Raw genomic sequence first — 21,691 nt, 5'->3', positions numbered from 1 at the left:
TGTCTCACGGAGACAGAAATTCAGCAGCCAGTGTTCGGGGCTCAAGCCCAAGCGGTTTTCTACAGGAGATGCTGGGATCAGAGGAGTTTCCCAAGAGGCCCTACTCTTCCATGATGGCTTGGCAAAGTGTGCAACCAGGACCCAGGTGGCTTGGTGTGAGTTGGGAAACTCAGGAAGAGGAGGGGAGAAGAGAAGGAAGGGGGCACAGGGTTATTCGTAGGAAGTTGTTTTCTGCCCTCTGTTCACTATTCCTTCCATTTGCAAGAGTCTGCAAAGTTCAAAGTGGTTTCTGGCAAGAGAAAAAAACGCCTCTCCAGAGCCAGAGGATGCCTTGTGGCTGGCCTGGGGGGAGGGGGAGTCCCGGAAAGGGATGTCACTGGGAAGACAGGCCATGTGAGGGCTCCTGGGTCAGCTGGGATGAAGGGCATGAGGAGGCTGGGTCCAGCCAGGCAGCCTGGGTCTGGAGGCTCTGGCAAGGGCCAGGATGAGGGCCAGGCAAGAGGTCAGATATAAAGACCTCTGCAGTGAGAACAGAGTGCCATCCCGGCCTGGGACATAGATGGCAGGACCTGGACATGGTGGCAGGTGGCAGGCCAGGTGAAGGGGCCTCAAGTCTGCTGGCAATTCTATCAGATGTGCTCTCTGTACCACATAAGGTAGTGCAGGAGGGTGCCCGGTGGAGGGGGCACCCTTGGTTCACCTGTAAAGTGAGAGGCTTGGCTTGGGGCCCTCTGAGCTCCCCGGTAGTGCCGATGGTCATGCCGATGGTCTAAGGCAGCGATGGTTTGACCACACTGTTAGCTCTCAGACCTTTTTAAGAATCAGATGAAAACTGTGGACTGTCCCTACCAAAATGTGCATGTGCACACGCGCGCATACAACTTCACACGTAATTCAAGGACTTCATGGTCCTGCTGAGGCCCAGCGTGTGGACGGACTACAGCTTAAGAATTTCTGTTTGAAGTTCCAGGTCTCCTGGGCTCAGAGAAAAGCCCAGATGGAGACCCTGTTCTTTCCCCATCCTCGGATAGAAGCCAGTGGCAGCTGCTTCTTGCGCGGAATTCCAGGGTGCGGTAAGCTGCCCGTCAGCTCAGGGCCTGGGGCTGGAGCCTGCCTGGACGAAGCCCGGCTGTATCCACGAGAGCCTCTGACATGGCCTTGCAGGGTGACCCAGTTTGTAGGAGGCCTAGCTGAGGGCTGGAGACGGTAACCACGTGCCTGGGCCACATGCAGACTCAGTGAAAAGGCGGATGAATGGGTGGTCAGGTGCGAGGCGGCCGGCCCGAGGCGCCCTGCTGGAGCACACAAGGCATCTGTGTGGATCTGTGAGGCACTTTATGCAGTCCTCCCAGCCAGCCTTCCCGAACGGAGACGCTGCTCAAAGACTCGCAGCCCAGTTGCAAAAGGCTTCTCTGTCTTCGCAGAGTTCGCACAGATGCCAGTGGGGTCGCCGTGCCCACGAGTGTGTGCAGAAGAAAAGCCGCGGAATCAATGGGCTGGATTACAGACCCGGCCACCGTGGGCAGATAATTGCTGCGAAGCTCCAGTTGCGCAGACCAAATGCCTGACCCTGTGCCGTCAGAGATGCCAATCGCAGGGGATTAAAACCAGCTGGGGGCTCAGCCCTGCAGAGAAAGGCCTGAGGCTGGGCCGGCAGCCAAGAAGGGGCGTGGGGATGGTGGGGTCAGTCTGGAGGGTGGGGGCAGGACGAGGCTGTCCTTGGCCGGTTGAGGATGGAGGGATAGGAAAGGGCTGGGGCAGAGGGGATGGAGGTCCAGCAAAAACGAGCTGGGGGCTGGGCCGCGTGGCTCACACCTATAATCCTAGCACTCTGGGAGGCCAGGGCGGGAGGATCGCTTGAGCCCAGGAGGTTGAGGTTGCAGTGAGCTATGATGGCGCCACTGCACTCCACCCAGGGTGACAGAGTGAGGCCCTGTCTCAAAAAAAAAAAAAAACCCCAAAACAACAACCACAACAATGACAAAAACAAAGGCAAACACGGTGGGGTGGGCTGAGCACAGGGGAAGAACTGCATGCTCGGGGTGGGGCTGGATTGTTTCTGGGGAGCCCAGAGCAGAGCTGGGAACCAGACTCTGGATTTTGCTGACCCAGTCAGTGGTATCTTTTTATTTGTTTGTTTTTCTCTACCTTTCTATAAATCATCATATCCTCACGAAGAAACTCAGTGTTAGAAACCCAAATATAGATTTCTCTGTCTTTCACCGTGCGTGTGTTGTCAACCTAAAGGAAAAAAAAAACCTGAGGCAAAATTAATTTAGTAGAGAGTTTATTTGGGCCAAGTTTGAGGACTGCAAGCTGGGAGCCCAGACTCAAGTACCCCTGAATATATGCTCCCCCAGTGCTATCTGCACTCCCGGTGTCCAAGCCAAAGGCTGGAAGAATTTTAAGAGCCGCACGCTAGAGTTCAGGTGCTTTGGGGAGCACGGCTGCCCGGAACAAATCCCCCCACGGAGGCAGCCCCACATCTCCGGAACTCTGAACCTGTCGTCAGCCCTGGGGCTCCTGGGCCTGCCCTCACACACTTTCTCTCTCCTGACCCTCACAGCAAGCCCGGGAGGCGGGGATGTCACCATTGGGACTTGGAGAGAACTGACTTCCCCGATGTCACACATCTGGCCAGGAGGGCCTCCATGAGCTCCAGTTTCCCTGTTTGGGAAACAGATGAAGCAATACCTGCCTCTCAGAAGTAATAACGATCACTGGTATTTACTATGTGTTGGCATGTCATGGCACCGTTTCCAGAAGCTGTAAGGCTGGCGGTACTGCCCCATTTTGCAGATGTGGAAACTGTGGTTCAGAGAGGCGAAGTATTAATAACTTGCCCAAGCCACAATTCCTGATAGATCTGGCTTTGGAGCTTATGAAAATCGGATGTGAAGGGCTTTGGGAAGGGCTTTGTGGATGGCAGTCGGCAGTGCTGGGGCGGGGCAGGGGCGCTGTGGGGAGAGGAAGAAGCCAGCCCCTCGGCCCCTCCCAGCTCAGCTGAGCAAGGCCAGAGGCGACCTGGCCTTGCTGGAGGTGGCCTGGGCGCCTGACTGGGGGCAGTGGGGCTGTGTGTGCTGGTGGGGACAGTGTCGCAGGCCCCCTCCTGGCATCCAGCCTCCCACCACCCTGCTAATGGCCTGCAGGGGAAATCATCTGCAAGAGATCAAAGCTGGCCAGAGTAAGCCCCTCACTGGATAATGAAGATGAATCCCAGCCAGGTCTGTCCAGAAAGAACGTTAACTAAATGAAGACGGCAGTTCAGTGACTGTGGAGTTTGTATCAGGGCCAAATTGAACTCTCTCTTCCAGCAAGTAGATGCAAAACCTGGGCCGGTGCCCAAGAAAGGGGAAACGCACACACATTCTCTCTCCAGCTTCTCCCACAATTCCTGGCCACTGGCAGCCACCTCAGGAGGGGCTGGTCCCATGCTGGCTCCTGGGTGGGGGCCTCCACCGGCTCACACTAGCTGGCTCATTAAAACTCCCAGTGGGCCCTCAGCCCATCAGTCGGCCTAGAGGCACTGAGCGGGGAGGCGGGGATGGAGAAAGCTCAAATGGGAGGGTCTCAGGGTCCACTAGGTTGCCTGGCTTTACTCTGAGGACAAGAGTAGACAGTGGAGTCAGACCTGGGCTCAAGTCCCAGTTCCTACAAGCCTATGTGACCTTGAGTCTCCAAGCCTCAATTTCTTACTCCATGAAGTGGGAATGATACTGCAACCTGCCACCTAGATCCACGGCCAGCAGTGCTGTGTGCGTCATTGCTGCACTGCGCTTCTTCTCGCCCTGCAGGCCTCTCAGAATGTCCCCCCACCCCTTAGCTCCTTCAGGCTCCCCAGAAACCAAGTGCTTGCAGACCTAAGCTTTCGTGAACTTCTGACCCAGGCCCTGGCACCTGCTTTCCATGCTCTGGGGACCTACCTCTCTAAACCCTAATGATGGGGAATTCCTGGCCCATCTCTTTCCGGCAGATGCTAATCAACAGCGATGCCTCCCAGCTGCGCAGACTGAACGCTTGGAAGGAGGACAGGGCAGGGGAGTCAGGAGAGATAGGCCCGACCAGCATCGGTTAGGAAACCCCAGGCCGGCGGTTCCTCACCCTGGTTGCACGTAAGAATCACCTGGGGAACTTTAACAATGTCAATGCCAAGGCCCCCTCCAGATTTTGATTCAGAGCTCTAGGGGTGGGGCCTGGACAGGAGATTTTTTTCCCCTTCTCAAAGCTCCCCAGGTGATTGTATTCTGCAGCCAGCATGCAGACCTGTCTGGAGACAGGCTTTTCGAACTTGCATGTGCATAAGAATCACCTGGGAGGTCTTGTTAAAATTCAAATTGATTCGGGGCGGTCTGGGGTGGGGCCCAAGAGTCAGTATTGCTAACAAGCTCCAGGTGATGGTGACGCTGTGGTCAGGGGACCCACTTTGAGTAGCACTGCCTTGATGAGGGGACCACGGCTTTATCCTCTTTATTCATTGCCAGCCCTGAGGCTTCTCCGTGAACCACTTGTCAAATTAATGCAGCTCATAATTGAGACCCCCGTGGATGTGGGGCCTGGTGACCTGTGTTGAAATCCTGGCTTTACTGCTGTAGCTATGCGGATCGGGGCCAGGGTATCTGCACCTGTAAAATAGGTGTGCCCCTACTGCCCCCAGAGCCTGCCAGGACCAGTGGGAGAATGAAATGGCCTATTTATATGAAATGTAACTTGAAAATATCTTTTTCTTCTTTTCTGTGCCACCGAAGGACACATGTCCCAGTGATGTCGCGCTGCCTCTGATCTGGCTGATTACCCTCAGCCACCCTCGTGCCCCAGCACCCTGACAGTCCTGAGATCCAGGGTGCACTGGACACTAGCTGCGGACGCCCTCCTGCAACTGCCCACCCAGCTCCAAGAGGGCCAGGCCAGGCCAGCCAGCAGGCTCACTCGGAGACAAGCACACCTCCGGATTTACAGACACATAAAGACTCAGAAGACCTGGGTTCGAATCTTGACTTTGCCCCTTTCAGGCACCGGCTGAGTCCACACTCAGGTTCCCAGCAGCCCTCGTAAGCCCTCAAATCACCCTCGTCTGAGGCCAGGCTGGGCTGTGGTGCCCATGCACTAGTGTCCTCTTCATGCTGCCCCTACCAGCAGACAGCGCCCCGCGCAGGAAGGCAGGGCAGGTGGGCCTGACGATGAGGCAAGACCACCTGGAGCTCATTCCGCTCCATCACTGTGAACCTACCATCTGCTGGGACAGCCGGGGCCACGCATCCTCCTGTCCACAGTGGCAGAGCCCCAGCTCCTCCCTCTGCCCCTCTGGGGGTCTGCCTCCTGTCCCGTCACACCCTATCTCTGGGCCACAACCCAGGCAGTAACTCGGGACCACCTGGTGAGTTCGGAGATTCAGATCCGGGGCCCCTCCTCTGACGATTCAGATTGAGCAGGTCTTAGGTGGGGGTGGCAAGAATCTTCCTGTTCTTTTCAAACTCGCGATGGTGCTGATGCGTGCTCAGGGCTGAGAGCCCGGTGCCCTCTTCTCCCCGTGGCCTAATGTCCCCTAGAGAGCGCTGGGCTGAGAATCAGAAACCCCAGGCTCGAGTTCTGGCTCTGCCCCTTAAGCTGTGACTAAATGTGAGTCAGTTAAGAGAGCTGGGCCTCAGATTACTTATCTGCAAAATGGGGACAGTGAAGACAACTGTGTTGAAGGAATATTCAGGGTCGAAAAAGATCAGGAGTGGAAAAACACTCTGAAAAGATGGATGTGGCACACAAATGCAAGGTGCTCTGACAACCGTGCACCCACCAGCATCCTCCCAGAGTCCCTGCCTCAGGCTCTTCCCAGGCTCTCGCCAAGCCTGGAGTCCCTCACCTGACATGCTGCCTCCCCCTGCTGGCTGCGCCTCGCCCTTCATCCACCCCCGTTCCCAGTGCACACCCCATGCTTTCCCACCCCACGCCTTGCTAGAGCTGTAACCTCCGCGTGGGCTGCTCTTCCTCCCTTCTCAGGTTCCAAGCTCATCCATCCTTCCAGAGCCACCTCAATGGCACCTTCTCCAAGAAGATGGCTCTGACCGTACCAGCCTCTTCCTGGCAGCCCCTGCAGCACCTAGCACAGGCCCCGGTACATAATACGGTCCAATGAAGGTCTTTTGTAACACAGAAAATATTTGCCCTTGCTAGAAAGCCAATAAATGCAAATTAATGCAACACGAAGTGTTTTACACTTCCTAAATTAGCAATTGAGAGAAACAAATGATAACATGCACCACTGACAATGTTGTGTTGAAAATGCTACACACATTACCGATAATGTTGAAAATTGGAATGATTATTTCGGAAAGCAATACGGCAGTATCTATCACGGGTTATAAAAATGCTCATTCACTCTGACCCAGTAATCCCACTTGTAATACTGTATCCGAAGGAAATCATTCAAAAGAATAACAAGTGTTATATATGCATGAAGATATTCATTTCAACATTGTAACAGCCCCAAACGGAAAACAACCTCAATGTTCAACAATAGGGGAATTGTTAAGTAAATTATGGTATATAAACTCAACAAACTATTATGTAGCCATTTAAAATATTTATGAAAACTACATTATATGGAAAAAACTGCTTATAGAAAAAAGGTGAAATCGAAAACTCAATGTAAAATGATATGTACATTCTAACTGTGTAATAAAAATGAAGGTGCGCTGACAAGGATCAGAAGGGACAATGCAAAAATGAAATTAATTATTGCATTAGGTGGTAGGACTAGAGGTGATTTATTTTTATTTTTAAACATTTCCTGTAATTTTGTTATAATGCCATTTTCACGACACAAAAGTTAGGTAGCCAAATAATAAATGTTTGCCAAACAAATACAAGGAGAGAGAGGGGAGGGGAGAAGGCTGATGTCTGGGGGGCTCTGGATTCTGCCCTGACTCTATCCCAGAGCATCTTGGCTGCCATTCCCTGCAGTCCAAGGAAACAGTGGGATTCTGGGTGGAGCTGAGCCTCAGAGAGGTGTGGCCGGCCAGGCAAACACAATTGCCCTGCTTTTTTGGGTACCCCGAAATGATTCTGGGTACTTTTGTGAGGAGGGTGGATTTTCTCAGAGTCTCCTAGAAGCCCATGCTGTCCTGCAGGGTACCCATGGGGGGTGAGCCAGGGAGGGCTGCAGAGGAAGTTCAAGTTCAAGTTCAAGTTCAATGGGCTGATGGCATTTGAGGTCTTCCCTGCTGGGGCCTTGCCCAGGGGAGACAGGCTGTGCCCGGATAAGGAATGAGACGCCTTTCTCTCCATTCTCTCCACACTGACCTGTCCTGATCCCTAAGCCATGAGAAACTACGTATCTTGAGTGCCTGACACAGTCCCAGTTTTCACCTTCTGGCTTGGTATAATTATTAATAGCCCCTTTGTCTCAAAATTGTCCCAGTTGGGACATGGTCATGTTGCTCAAATCTCTTTAGAGCAGGAAAAGAGGAGAGGAAAGCTGCTTCTGTGACTGATCAACAGTGGTGGTGGTGGGGGGTCTTTCTCCTGGAGGCCCAGCCCAGAGATGACAAGAAATGTTCTAGGTGGGCACTGCGTCACCTGCCCCCAACGGCATAGCTCCCGTGAGTTGTCTCTGTCCTGGGGCCGAGTGGGGATGTCTGTGTCTTCCCCCTCCCCGCCCAGGCCTTCCTCCTCTCTCATCGTTCTGCTAACATCCAGGCCCCTCCTGGGGTTCCTGCTCACACCGACCAACCAACCAACCGACTGTGTCTTCCCCCGCCTTCTGGGCTGAGCCGTCCCTTCCCCTGCCCTGACCCTCTCCCTCCTGGTAACAGAGATTTTCAGTTTTAATCAAGTATCCCCCTCTCCGCCCCTGTCTCCCCAGCTCATCTTCTGCTGAGCCAGTTGAACTCTTTTCTCCATTCCTGGGAACATTTTTCACCCGTCCTTTCTCCAACCAATGTTATCTCAGCGCTAAGCGGGACCATAATTCTGCCCAATGTCATGGGAATTCTCAGTAATCCATTGCTTCTGGCAGTGACAAAGTTCTTCAGGCTCAGACACCTGAGCACACACTCACAGATGAATTCAAGCACGCCTTCTCGCGTACACACACCACACATCTGTGACATGCGTGCTACACACATGCCATGTGCAAAATGGCAGGTATTTGCATGACTTGTCCAGAACACGCCACATTCCCACCTCACACATACTACATACATGTCAAAACCTTCACATGTAATACCCACCCATCATGGACTGGTGCTATGCAAACATACATTACATATCCCATGTATGTTGTATACATGCCTCGAACCACACATCCATTATGCGCCTCAATCGCACACGACACACACACACACACACACACACCCTCATACACAGGCTTTGGGGCTCCTGCAGAGTTAAGATCCTGCTTAGGGAAACATTCTCAGTTCTTACCACAGAGGCCCCGTCCCCCACCAAGCTGCACAAGGACTCTAGCAAGGAACATTCATTACTGCTAATGAGCATTACATGCCTAATTAATTCCCAGGCTTGGTCTGAGGATCCGGCCTGCGGCCTGATTTCCATTCAGGGAAAAATAAGTGGAAATGTGAAAGGGCTCATGTACTGGGTTAGTCGGACTTAGGCCCCTCTTGCACTTGCCCATCCTGTCCCCAAGCCCAGGCCATTGGACTTACCAGCCCGATACGAGAAAAGCAAATACCTTGTCTAAGTGGAGAAAAGCTGGGTTTCCTTTCTGACCACCTTTCCGAAGCATCAGGACCAAATCCTCAAAGGTAGGCTCTTAACAAGCATCTTTTGATGGGTTCTGTGTTCTACCCGAGTAAAGGTCCCTTCACCTTTGCATGAAGAACAGCCCATTCTCGGTCCCCACCAGTTAACATCCGGTATGCTCCAGTGCATGTTCCTGGATGTGTGGGGGCGATTTGCCTGTTTGTGCACAGCCGGGACCTTCTGGGCCCAGGCTGGTTTCCCTCCATGAGACGCAGCATAGAATACACAAGCCCATTGCCTTGGGAGGGAGGGCCTGGGTAAAAGGTTAGCAAACTTGAGGTCCTCCTCACAAATACCACTTTCAGATCACCACGTTCTCCCTCACTGAGTCCAGGTTGGGGTTCTACCTCAACCCAGCATGCCACCACCACCAGATCAGAGATGCTGTGCAGGTTAATTGTTTACCATTCTAAGAGAAGTACTGCCACCTCATTCAGGAATTTGCGTGGGGGTGGGCGCAAGGGAGGGGCAGTGAAGACCACAGTGGAAAGGCAGTGAGGAAAGTTGTGGAAAGCTGAGCTTGACCTGGACTCAAATCCATATTCTGCCACCAATTAAGTGGGGGACCTCGGGCAACTACTTATCTTCTCTGGGCTTCAGTTTCCAAATACATAAAATGGGATAATAATAGTTCATGCCTGCTATGGTTTGAATGTGCCTTCCAAAAGTTCATGTGTTGGAAACATAATCCGTCTGCCCTCATGAATGGATTAATGTCACTATCACAGGAGTGGTTTCATTATTGTGGGAGTGGCTTTGTTCTAAGAGCAAGCTGTCCCTGGCTCTCTTGCCCTCTAACCACGTGGTGCCCTTTGCCAGGTCAGGATGCAGGAAGAACACCCTTCCCAGAAACAGTGCCATGCTTTGGACTTCCCAGTCTCTGGAACCATGAGCTAAATACAACTCTATTTTGTAAATAAATTACCCAGTCTGTAGTACTCAGTTACAGCAATAGAAAACAGACTATGACAGAAAATTGGTACCGAGAAGTGGGGCTGCTGCTCTAACAGATACCTGAAAATGTGGAAGAGGCTTTGGAGCTGGGTAATGGGTAGAGGCTGGGACGGTTTTGAAGTGAATGCTGGGAAAAGCCTGTACTGCCATGGACAGAGCAGTAGGGCGGTTCTGGTGAGGGCAGACAAAGGGGAGAAGACCGAGGAAGTCTGGAACTTCTTAGAGATGACTTAAGTGGTGGTAATCAGAATGTTGATAGAACTACAGATGCTGAAGGCCATTCTGATGAAGTCTGAGATGAAACTGAGGAACAAGGTACTGGGAGCCGGAGCCATGGCCGTCCTTGTTACAAAGTAGCAAAGAACCTGGAGGAACTGTGTCTGTGGTGAAGTCTTTATGGAAGGCAGAATTTAAGAGTGACAACCTAGGACATCTGGTGGAAGAAATATCTAAGCTGCAAAGCATGCAGTCTGCTGCATGGCTACTTTTAACTGATTACAGTAAAATAAAAGAGGAAAGAGATTATTTAAAAACAGAATTTATAATTAAAAGGGAAGCAGAGCAGAAAGATTTGGAAAATTTGCGGCCTGGTCATGCAAAGAGTGAAAAGGCAGGTTTAGGACAGGGAATCCAGGTGTGACCCGGAGACTGTTTGCTAGAGAGATAACCACGGATACAAGGAAGCCAGACGCTGGTCACCAAGACAGTGGGAGAAAGACCCTAAAGCATTTCAGAAATTTTTGAGGCTTCCCTTTCCATCACAGGCCCAGAATTCTGGGAGGGCAGAATAGTTCCAGGGATGGCCCTGGGCGCCTTCCACTGCTCCACCTAGGTTCTCTGCTCCCAGCATTGCAGCATAGTGCTCCTTAGCTGCCCCAGCAGGAGCTCAAGTAGGCCCAGGTGCAGCTTCGGCTGCTTCCCTGGAGGGAGCAAGCAGAGAGCCTGGGCAGCATCCACATGGTGCTAATCTGCAGGTGTGCAGAGCGTGTGGGCTGTGGGGTCATGGCAGCCTCCACCTAGATCCCAAAGGATGTATCAGACAGCCTGGGGCCCGGACAGAGACTTGTCACAGAGGCGGAGACACCACAGAGAGCTCCCACAAGGGCAATGCCACTTGGAAAGAAATGTGGAGTTGGAGCTGTGGCAGAGAGCCCCCACCAGGGCAGTGCCTAGTGGACCCACAGGGGTGGCACTGCCACTGAGACCCAAGAACTGTAGAACTCCCAGCATGCAATGACAGCCTGGGGGAGCTGCAGTCACGAGACTCCAACCCCAGAGAGCTGAAGCATGGGCTGATCCCAGCAATGCTGTGGGGGTGCTGGGGCTGCCTGAGGCCTGGGGGGGCCCAACGCCGCACCAGTGTGCCTGGGATACAGGACACAGGGTCAAAGGAGATCATTCTCCAGCTTTCAGGATAAATGTGGTTTTTCCTGTTGGGTTTTGAATTTACTTGGGGCTTGTTACTCCTTCCTTTGTGCCCATTTCTCCCTTTTGGAATGGGAGCGTCTGTCCTATGCCTGCCTCGCCATTATATTTTGTAAGTAGATAATTTCCTTTGATTTCACAGGCTCACAGCTGGAGGGGATTTATGGCCAGATGAATCGTGCCTTGAGTCTCACCCGTATCCGATTCAGATGAGACTCTGGACTTTGGACTTTTGAGTTGGTGCTGGAACAAGTTAAGACTTCAGGGTTACTGGGGTGGAATGGTTGTGTTTTGCATGTGAGAAGACATGGATTTTGTGGAATGCTACGGTTTGAATGTGTTCCCCCAAGGTTCACGAGTTGGAAGCTTAATCCCTCTGCCCTAATGAATGGATTAATGAGGGCTGTGCTCTCATGATGGATTAATATCACCATCACGAGAGTGGGTTCATTATTGTGGGAGTGGCTTTGTTATAAAAATGAGTTCTCGGCCGGGCACGGTGGCTCACGCTCGTAATCCTAGCACTCTGGGAGGCCGAGGTGGGAGGATCACTCGAGGTCAGGAGTTCAAGACCAGCCTGAGCAAGAGCGAGACCCCGTCTCTACCAAAAAATGGAAAGAAATTAATTGGACAGCTAAAAATATATAGAAAAAATTAGCCGGGCATGGTGGTGCGTGCCTGTAGTCCCAGCTACTCGGGAGGCTGGGCAGAAGGATCGCTTGAGCCCAGGAGTTTGAGGTAGCTGTGAGCTAGGCTGACACCATGGCACTCTAGCCCGGGCAACAGAGCAAGACTCTGTCTCAAAAAAATAAATAAATAAATAAAAATAAAAGTGATCTGTCTCTGGCTCTCTTGCCCTCTTGCATGTGACGCCCTCTGCCATGTTATGATGCAACAGGGAGGTCCTTGCCAGCTGCCAGTGCCATGCTTTGGACTTTTCAGCCTCCAGAAACAAAAGCTAAATACAAGTCTTTTCTTTATACATTACCCAGTCTGTGGTATTCTGTTACAGCAGCAGAAAACAGACTGACAATCCCTCAGGAAACTGTTGGGTAGTTTAAGAGAGCTGATGCACATAGGGTATGTAACCAAATGCCTGGCACGCAGCACATTATTATTTCTTCGGGTACTACTGCTACTACTACTGCCCTCCTAATATTCCTGTGGTGTCTAGACTCCTCAGTGCGGTATTTAACACTCTGTGCAACGCGGCCTCACCCGCATATTCAACCTTTATTTCTAAGGCTCTCATCCAACTTCCGCCATGAACCACAGCCTCCGACGGTTCACACTGAGGTCCCTCCATATGCGTTTCTATGGTGTTTATGATGACAATAAAATGTTTTAAATATATGAAAAGTCATGAAACGTACCCATGTATCTACCACTTGGATTAAAAAAGAAAAAAATCACAATACAAGTGACGTCTCCTGTGCTGGCTTCCTGAAGGTGTGTCTCCTTTTCTTCCCAGAGGTAACCAGCATCCTGAATGCGACGTTTATCCCTGTCATGAGTATCTTTCTGTTTTTACCACATACATACCCATTATTAGTACATATTATAGTTGTACATGTTTTTAAGCTTGACATACACGTATGCAACCTGTGGCAGATGCTTTGTGTACTCTGTGCCGTGTCCCCTCAGCCCACCTGCTTGCCGCACAGCTGTGGGGACTGCTCAGGGCACCCCGCCTGTAGCCCACTTCAGCCCTGTGGTCTCTCTGCTTCCCTGCCTTGGGCTCTCTCCCAAATCCCAGGAGGCTGCTCAGTCTGGGCAGGCACAGCTGGAAGGGCCCGGAGCAAGCCTGGGGCCCCCCTCAACCAGTGGGGGGCAGGAGCCTGTGATAACTGCCCCTCGTCCCTCCCTCAGAGGCCCTTTCTCAGGTGCATGCAGCGTGGGCCTGAGCCCCAGCTGCCACAGCAGTGACCTGCTTTCCCCTTCTGCACTCTCTTCCTGCTCCTTTGCTCTCCTTCCTGAGACAACCCCCAAAGGAGCTCCCTGTACTCGGGCTCTGCTTTCAGGGAACCCACGCTAAGGCAGTGTTGCTTTTGCTCTCCACATTGCTTCAGAGAATTACCCACGTTGTTCCACGCAGCTCTATTTCATTCACCTTCACTGCCAGGCGGTATTGCACAGAATGAAAGGTCTGAACAGATATCCCCTTAACAGTCGATGGACGTCTGTGTTGTTTCCAATGCCTTGCTATTCCACGCAGCGTTGCGGTGAATGTTCCTGCCCATGTTTTCCGACAGCCCTGGTGTGTTTTGTTTTGTTTTGTTTTTTTGAGACAGAGTCTCACTCTGTTGCCCGGGCTAGAGTGCCGTGGCGTCAGCCTCACTCACAGCAACCTCAAACTCCTGGGCTCAAGCGATCCTCCTGCCTCAGCCTCCAGAGTAGCTGGGACTACAGGCATGTGTCGCCATGCCTGGCTAATTTTTTCTATATATATTTTTAAGTTGTCCAGCTAATTTCTTTCTGTTTTTTTAGTAGAGACGGGGATCTCATTCTTGCTCAGGCTGGTCTCGAACTGCTGAACTCAAACGATCCGCCTGCCTTGGCCTCCCAGAGTGCCAGGATTACAGGCGTGAGCCACCACGCCCGGCAGCCCTGGTGTTTTCTACTGGCTCTGTGACACTGTGTCACACCCCGCCTTGAGAGCCACTTCATGTTTGGAGTCCATGTCTCCCTAACTAAAGGCAAGCCCTGGAAGGCAGCAGGAGGAAGGGGGTGGGGAGGCAATTAATTCGCCAGATACGTTCAGGGGAGAGCTGGTAAACTTCAGTGCAGGCTGAACTCAGCGTGGGGCCCAGCCTGGTACCACCATCTATTCTCAAATGACTACTCATCACTCATGCAGTGAATTTCCACGTGCCAGGCACATCCAATGGGACGATAGGCCTCTGTCAACTTTCCCTTCCCCTTCTAACTCCTCCCTGCATTTTGTTCTTCTCCCACTTTCTTTCTTTCCTGCTTCCCTGGGGGTCCTGCTAGGCCCCAGGGACCTCTGCAGAAAGGGAGTGTGAGGCAGAGGCTGCCTGGATCCCCTTCCTGGCCGATCTGCTATCCTTGCCAGCAACAACCTGCGCTATTTCTTTTTTCAATGTAAAAATGTATTTATTATTAATTTTTGAAACTTTAATATAAATGTGATTTCTGATAGACTTCGACGAATACTGAAAATAGCTTCCAGGTCCTCTTTCTTCTTCGAAGGATCTTTGGAGATGCTTAAGAACTACTGGATTTGATGATCGCAAGTTATCATGGAAGAAGAAGAACATTCAGTGACATCTCAAAAATTATAATTCACATTAAATTACAAGTCTTGATTATTCTTACTTTTTCACAAAATGTTCGATATAGTCTTTGAAAGATGTAAAAAACATTTTTTTTTTTTTTGCTTTTAGAGAAGCATCTTAAAATATAAGGGAAGACTACAAAGCAGTGTGACAGGTTTTTCTCTGTCATTTGTGAACTGGATTAAGGCAGTCCCCAGAATTCCAGAGCTGTTGTGGAGATGTTATCATTTATAATCAGGATAAACTGATTCACCAGGGAGACAAGGGATCTGGGTTCCAGTTGCCACCTGCACGGTATGACCTTGAATAAGTCTCTCAACTCCTGGATATCAGAGGCCCCAGCACAGAATGAAAGGTGCTAAATCAGGTCATCTTGAATACCCTTGCCAGCTCTGTTTCTGTGTAATGCCATGAAATCGGAGTCACGTGTTCCAGGCTGTTTGGGGTCCGGGATTTTAGAACCTACATAATAACGTACAGTACTTTTCAAATTTCTACTTTGTTGAATCTTATTTAAATATATGCATATTTTTCCATTTTCTTCTGTGCATTTAAATATATTTTCCTGTTTAATAGACTCTTGGTCATTAGCAATAAAAAAGCTCCCCAATGATGCATTTCTCATTTCTTGCTTTTATTTCTTTTTGGCTTCCTTTTTTAACTTCTCCAAAATCTCTTCTGGAGTTGTGGAGGCCAAAAGTTTCACCACCTTTTCACAAGACTTACCACCCTTCTCGAAAACCACATCACTCTTCCTGAGTGCTGAGACCTTGGAAAGATACGGACTCAGCATTAGCCTCTCCCTCCGATGGCGGTGCTGCAATGGCTACGTTTACGGCTTCTGCTGTCAAATGTGTTACAGCATTTTGTTTGGAGCCGGGTTTGGCACGGATGGCTGTGGTGGCACAACCTTGAGGATCAACTGCCACAGGAGCTAAGGGGGGAAGTGGTCTCTCTGGTTCCTTGCTCTGGCTCTTACCCTTGTGTGTCGCACCAGCCTTCTTAGGCATCTCGGTGCCAGAAGGGTATTGAGCGGAGTCCTGAGTGCCTGGTGCTGCCCCGAGCTGCAGCATCCTGGCCTGGGGAGGCACCGGGCAGGGTGGCTCTGTGCCAGAAGGACCCCCTGCACCTGCCAACCTGAGCTATTTCTTAGATCGACATGCTGGTAATGACATTTCATGGCCTGTTAACCTGCATGCAGGTGGTCTGCAAGCAGCAGCTCCAGCTTCTTGCTGCTGGTCACGTTGGGTGCTGCTGGGAGGGCAATGGGGAGACAGTCCTAGCAGCATCCAGCCCTCCAATCACACCGGCCTGCTCTGGGAAGGCCCCCCCCGACTCCCCCAGGCGCCGAATCCTACAGCATTTGGCATTTCTCATATTTGTCATGAGTCAGTGAATTGATGAGCATTTATTGAACACCTACTATAGTCAGGGGATAAATTAGCCCACTATCTGCCAAAGTAAGCTTGTTGGTTTTCATATCTAAGGTCTGCTGCTTTCTTAGTGGATGGCTTCAGGCGTATGACTTAACCTCTCTTTGCCTCAGTTTCCCCAGCTGTACAACAGGGATAAGAACAGCCCCTGCCTCATAGGGTTGCTGTGAGGTCGAAAGTAGCAATGACATGTAAGTAGGCACAGAACAGTGCCTGGTGCTCCTCGAGGGTTAGTATTATAGCCCGGAAGTCCTCCCACCCCCATCATGGGTCGGGGAGGGCGGGGGAGGGTGAAACAGAGAGGCTGTCAAACTCAGGAAGCTGGCGGCTCTCCCCCATCATTCTGGAAGCCCTCTGGAGGCAGGCCTTTACTTCTCTTATTAGACCACATTTTTCCCTGAGGTGAGGACGAAGGAAAACCATCTTCCTTATCACACGAAAGGTCTCCAGCGGTAGGAACAGTGTCCTCAGCCTGGCTGCTGCCCCAGTGTCTATCCCACGGCCCCCTCCCCTGGAGCCAAGGGCAGGTGATGAGGACAAGGACAGGAGGCACCCTCCACCCTGACATCCCCAGGGCCACAAGATACCTGCAAGTTTGAATAATTAACAGGAACCGTAAAAACAACTGGTTGCAACATTCAAAAAATTCTTTTTATTATCAGCTAATGGTAGCACTTACCAAAGCAATTTTATATGTAATAAAACTTTTTTATTGTTTCAGTCTTGGCTTGGAGAGGCAGAAAAGGAGACAAGCCCAGAACCAGGGAGAGCAAAGAGAGGAGTAATTAACAAGATTAATAATGGAGACTTCCTAGGAATGTTAGCAATGATAAACCGAGCACACACCTGGCATCTCTTCAAAGATGGGGTGACAGGGAGAAGTGGAATTTCTGAGCCCAGGTTTGGGGAGATGTTTACACTCTGGTGTGGAGGAAAGAGCAGGGCTCAGGGGAGAGCTGGATGCTTCTCCTGGTTTTGCTATTAGACCACGGGCATGTTACTTCTCTGCCTCTGAGCCTCAGTTTTCTCCTCTGTAAAATGGGGAGGGGGATGTTTAGGGAATGATCCTCCAAGTCCCCTCAGTGGCTAAGGCTTTGCATCTTTGTGTTGTTAAAATCCATTTTTCACTCTTTCCTCTTCTTTCACACCGGGGACAAGTAGATTATAGTTTGTTCAGCCTTTAGTTTAACCAAGACGTTTCAAGTATCCCATCAAAACATGGGAGGTATGCCAGGAGAACATATTGTCTCCATTTTACAGATGAGAAAACCGAGGCCAAGATGAGCTCAGTCCCCAATGCTCCAATTACAACCACTAACAGCCCAAAGTCACACCTCTTATGGAACAGATACCAGGCTGAACCCCAGTTCTGCCTCCAAGGCCTGTGTTCTTCCTACCATATGATGCAGTTTCTCAGAGCGGATGATGGGAAATCGAGCCAAGTTCGCAAAACCAATCACCTGGGTCTCACTGGCACCTGTGCTGAGCAGCACCTGGATGCAAAGCAGGCGGGGTGGTGGGGTGTGGGGGTGGGAAGAGAAGTGGGAGCATTAAGGAAGGCTTGGTTTAACCCTTCAGCACCTGGGGGGCTTCACCGCTCACTCAGGGCCACGCTCCTGCCGGTACAGTTCAGAAGACATTTCCCTAAACTGGGGTCCCCAGCCCAGCAGCGGCACTCGCGTGAGTATCTCCGCGAGCTTGTCGTGGAAGTGCAAAGTCTCGGGCTCCACCTCAGATCTACTGCATCAGAAACGAATGACAAATGGGTGCATTTTATACAAGGCGATGAGGCGGCTACCTGTGTGATAGCATTATAGGGACGCCACGATGTATCTCTCCACTGGAAAACATCTCCCTTTAGCAGACGTAAGGAGAGAGAGAAGCTTCCATTCCACAGCGAGGAGGCCAACAAGGATAAATGCCCCGGAGCAGGCCCACAGCGACCCACGCCCTCCAAGCGGGCCGGGGAGGCTTTGCTCGGGGCAGGTTTCTCGTCTCAGCCTAACTGCAGCCTGCAGGCCAAATCTCCTAAGGGCAGAGGGAAGAGTGGACCTGTGTTTTGGCTTTCTAACATGCTGAGCGCTGAGTTAGACATTTTGCTTTCCTCATTTCATTTAGTTCTCACAAACGAAAGGTAGGCGGCATTATTTTACAGGTGAGGAAACACACCCAGTGAGTCGAGCAGGCTGCTCGAGCTTACGCAAGCTACTCTAAGTGTCTGTGCCAGGGTTCGAGTTTAAACCCAGGTCCTGATGACTTCTAACCCCCACCCCTGCTCTCTCCACAGCGTCTAGGATGCCGGCGCTGCCCCCAAGACTGGCACCTTTAGGGCGGGCAGAGCTGAGCCACCTGGCTGAGGGTTCTGAGCTGGGTCAGGCGGAGATGGGGTGACAGTCACCCTTCTCCAATCTCAACCTTGCAGCAAACCCTCCCAAGTGTCAGTTAAAGTTCTGGAGCTGCTGGTCTTTCAACATTCCCTGGGATTTAACGAATGATGATGCCAAATGTGGTATCAGGGCTCACAGTCCAACGAGGAAGACAAGTATAACCCAGTTGGAACAGTTGCTAATGACGGACAGCAGGTGGCTGAATACCAACGTGAGTGGTTTAGCAACCCAGAGAGGGGAAAGAGAGCTGAGTGTGACCTGGAGCCACTCGGGAGGGCTTCCCAGGTGAGGTGGCAGGTGACAGGTGGGCCTTTGGCACCCAGATTCAGCACTCATGTTGGCGGTGGCTGTAGAGAGCAAGGCACTTCAGACTGGCCCTTCATCGGGGCTCTAAAACAATTCCAGATGTTTCACTGATGCGTTCCTGGCCTCTTTCCCGTTTAATAATTATCTTTTAATGACCTGCATTCATGCAGATTGGGTACACCAGCAAGTATAATTCACAGAGGATGTGTACTCGGTCCTCCAGGTGGGGCCCCCCAAGCCCGACAAGGTGAGGCAGGCACTCTTCAGTGGGGGTGGGGATGGGGCCAGGCCAACGGCACAGAGGCGGCTGCTCCAAACGGGGAGTCTGAAGCTGGTGGATGGGGAGAGGAAGTTGAGCCCCTTGTTCATCTCTCTGTTGGAGCCCTCGTATCACTGCTGTAATCACTCACATCCATGCCTCAGACTAGACTCAGGCTCCAGGGAACAGGAACACCATGTATGGCTGTGTAAGTTGTGTACTGCTCAAGGTGCTGGGCCAAGGGGAAAATGGGGCTGAAATGCAGTCTGCCCTCAACTGCCCTAGCACAGAGTTGAGTCCACTCAGAGGAAGGCCACCTTTTTATGGTTTTCAAGAGGCCGTTTGCGCTGTCAGTGGCCCTGCCCCAGACTGCGCCTGTTTGGTCCCAGTTGTATCCCTGTCACTCAGTACATGTCTGTTGCATCAGTAAATGAATAAAAACAAGCAAGAATCCACAAACGACAGCAAGGGATAAAAGAACAACTCTTCGAGATGGGCAGGTTTGTTATTCCTAATTCACAAATAAAAGCTGACTTGAAAATTGGGGCAGGAACTGTGGCTTATACTTTTCTTGACTATTTCCACGCTTCCCACTTCTCCCTCTGTAAGCCAGACACCGCTCCGAGCACACACTCCGATCTTTGGTAAATTGATTGACTGGGAAAGAGAGAAACCAGGGTTTATTAAGGCACAGCACGAGCTGGGTTAGTGAACAAGCACATGCTGTCGAGCACAAGACGCAAGCTGCCTGCCTCAGGCTCCCTAAGGAGCAAGAAGAATACCTCCTCTGGACCTCAGTTTTCCTGTCTGTAAAGTGGGGATACCGAAAACTCCTATTTCACAGGGTTTCTATGAGAGCAAATGAAATTATGTACGAGAAAGGGTCTTGTAACTTCTGAGGTGCGACGCCAACGATGGCCCCCACGCACTGAGCATTGCTTTGCGCAACACACTGAACTAAGCGCTTCTGAAGCACTAGTCAAAGGTTGGCAAACTATGGCCTGTGGGTCAAACCTGCCCTGCCACTCATTTTTGTTAAATCGCAGCCATGCCATTCCTTTGTATACTGTGTCTGCTCTTGGTCTACAACGGCAGAGTTGAGAAGTACAACCGAAAACTTACATGTGGCTCATGAAGCTTAACATATTTACTATCTGGCCAATTCCTGAACTCCTTGAAGCCTATTAACCACCCTATGAGTTAAATGCTAATATTATCACCCTCATTTTACAGTTGATAAAACCAAGACACAGAGCAGTTAAGTTACTTGCCCAAAGTCACACAGCAGGAAAGACAGGCAGGGAGCTGAGTTCATGCTCTTAAAAAACAAATCATCCTGCCTCTCTTGTCCCTAAAGCAATTTTTCTGATGACAAGGATCATTACAAGGTCCTAGGCCCCAAGGACACAGAGGGCTCCAGGGCAACAGCTTAAAGCCAACTAGAAGGAGGTCCTTGCTCACGCGGCAGGGAGGGAAGGCAGGGTTCCATTACCCAGGGGATGTGGTCTGGGCTGAAATGTGAAATGAGGCCAAGAAAGGTTCAGATAAACTTCTGGGGAACAGACTGTTTTCCAAGGGACCTCAGATCCCCAGGGGGAACAGATCAGTTTCCTGTGGCTGCTGTAACAAAGTACCACAAACTAGGTGGCTTAAAACAATAGAAATGTATCAGGAAGCCAGAAGTTCTGAAATCAAGCTGTGGGCAGGGACACACTCCCTCTGAAATCTCCTGGATTGTGTTTTAATTTCTTGCTTTTTATTTTTTGTGTATCTGTTGTAGGTTTTTTGATTTGAGGTTACCACGGGGCTTGCAAAAAACATTTTACAACCAATTATTTTAAACATATAACAAACAAATAAGCAAAGAAAAATCCAACAGAAATTCTACCCTTTAACTACATCCTCCCCTCTGCCCCCGTTTTTAACTTTTTGTTGCTTGCATCCATATCTTGTTATACTATCTGTCTTTCAGAAAGTTGCTGTAGTTATTTTCGATAGGTGTGTGTTCCGGTCTTCTACTCAAGATGTAAGTGGTTTACGCACCGCAATTACAGCAATGCAGTATTTTGTATTGTGTACGTAGTGTTACCAGTTAGTTGTATGCCTTCAGGCGATTTCCTATTATTCATTAATGTCATTTTCTTTCAGATCGAAGAACTCCTTTTAGCATTTTTATAGGACAAGTCTGGTGTTGATGAAATCCTTCACCTTTTGTTTGTCTGGGGAAGTTTTTATTCCTCCTTCATGTATGAAGGATATTTTTGCGGGCACAATATTCTAGGGTTAAGGTTTTCTTCCTTCAGCACTTAGAGTATGTCATGCCACTCTCTCCTGGCCTGCAAGGTTCCCACCGAGAAGTCTGCCGCCCGGCGCAGTGGAGCTCCTTTGTATGTTATTTATTTCCTTTTTCCTGCTTCCCTTAGACCTTTTCTTTATCCATGACCTTTGGGAGCTTGATTATTATTATTATTATTTTTTTTTTGAGACAGAGTCTCACTCTACTGCCCTGAGTAGAGTGCCGTGGCGTCATCCTAGCTCACAGCAACCTCAAACTCCAGGGCTCAAGTGATCCTCCTGCCTCAGGCTCCCGAGTAGCTGGGACTACAGGCATGCGCCACCATGCCCGACTAATTTTTCCTATATATTTTTAGTTGTCCATCTAATTTCTTTCTTTTTTTTTTTTTAGTAGAGACGGGGTCTCGCTCTTGCTCAGGCTGGTCTCGAACTCCTGAGCTCAAATGATCCGCCCGCCTCGGCCTCCCAGAGTGCTAGGATTACAAGCGTGAGCCACCGCGCCCAGCCTGGGAGCTTGATTATTAAATGCCTTGAGGTTGTCTTGTTTGGGTTAAATATGCTTGGTGTTCTATGACCTTCTTG

General features: G+C 50.6%; 1 protein-coding gene and 1 pseudogene across 1 annotated transcript in view; both read right to left on the bottom strand.

Annotated features, from left to right (window-relative positions):
* The window catches only part of MEGF11 (multiple EGF-like-domains 11), a 244,897-nt gene that overhangs the window by 120,398 nt on the left and 102,808 nt on the right, over positions 1-21,691 (bottom strand). The gene's annotated exons all lie outside the window — the stretch shown is intronic.
* On the bottom strand, positions 15,064-15,502 carry LOC105810781 (annotated as a pseudogene).

The sequence above is a fragment of the Propithecus coquereli genome, unplaced genomic scaffold, assembly GCF_000956105.1.
Source record: "Propithecus coquereli isolate 6110/MARCELLA unplaced genomic scaffold, Pcoq_1.0 Scaffold221, whole genome shotgun sequence".
Lineage (NCBI taxonomy): Eukaryota > Metazoa > Chordata > Mammalia > Primates > Indriidae > Propithecus > Propithecus coquereli.
The sequence above is the reverse complement of the archived record's forward strand: the minus strand, read 5'-3'. Positions and strand labels throughout refer to the sequence as shown.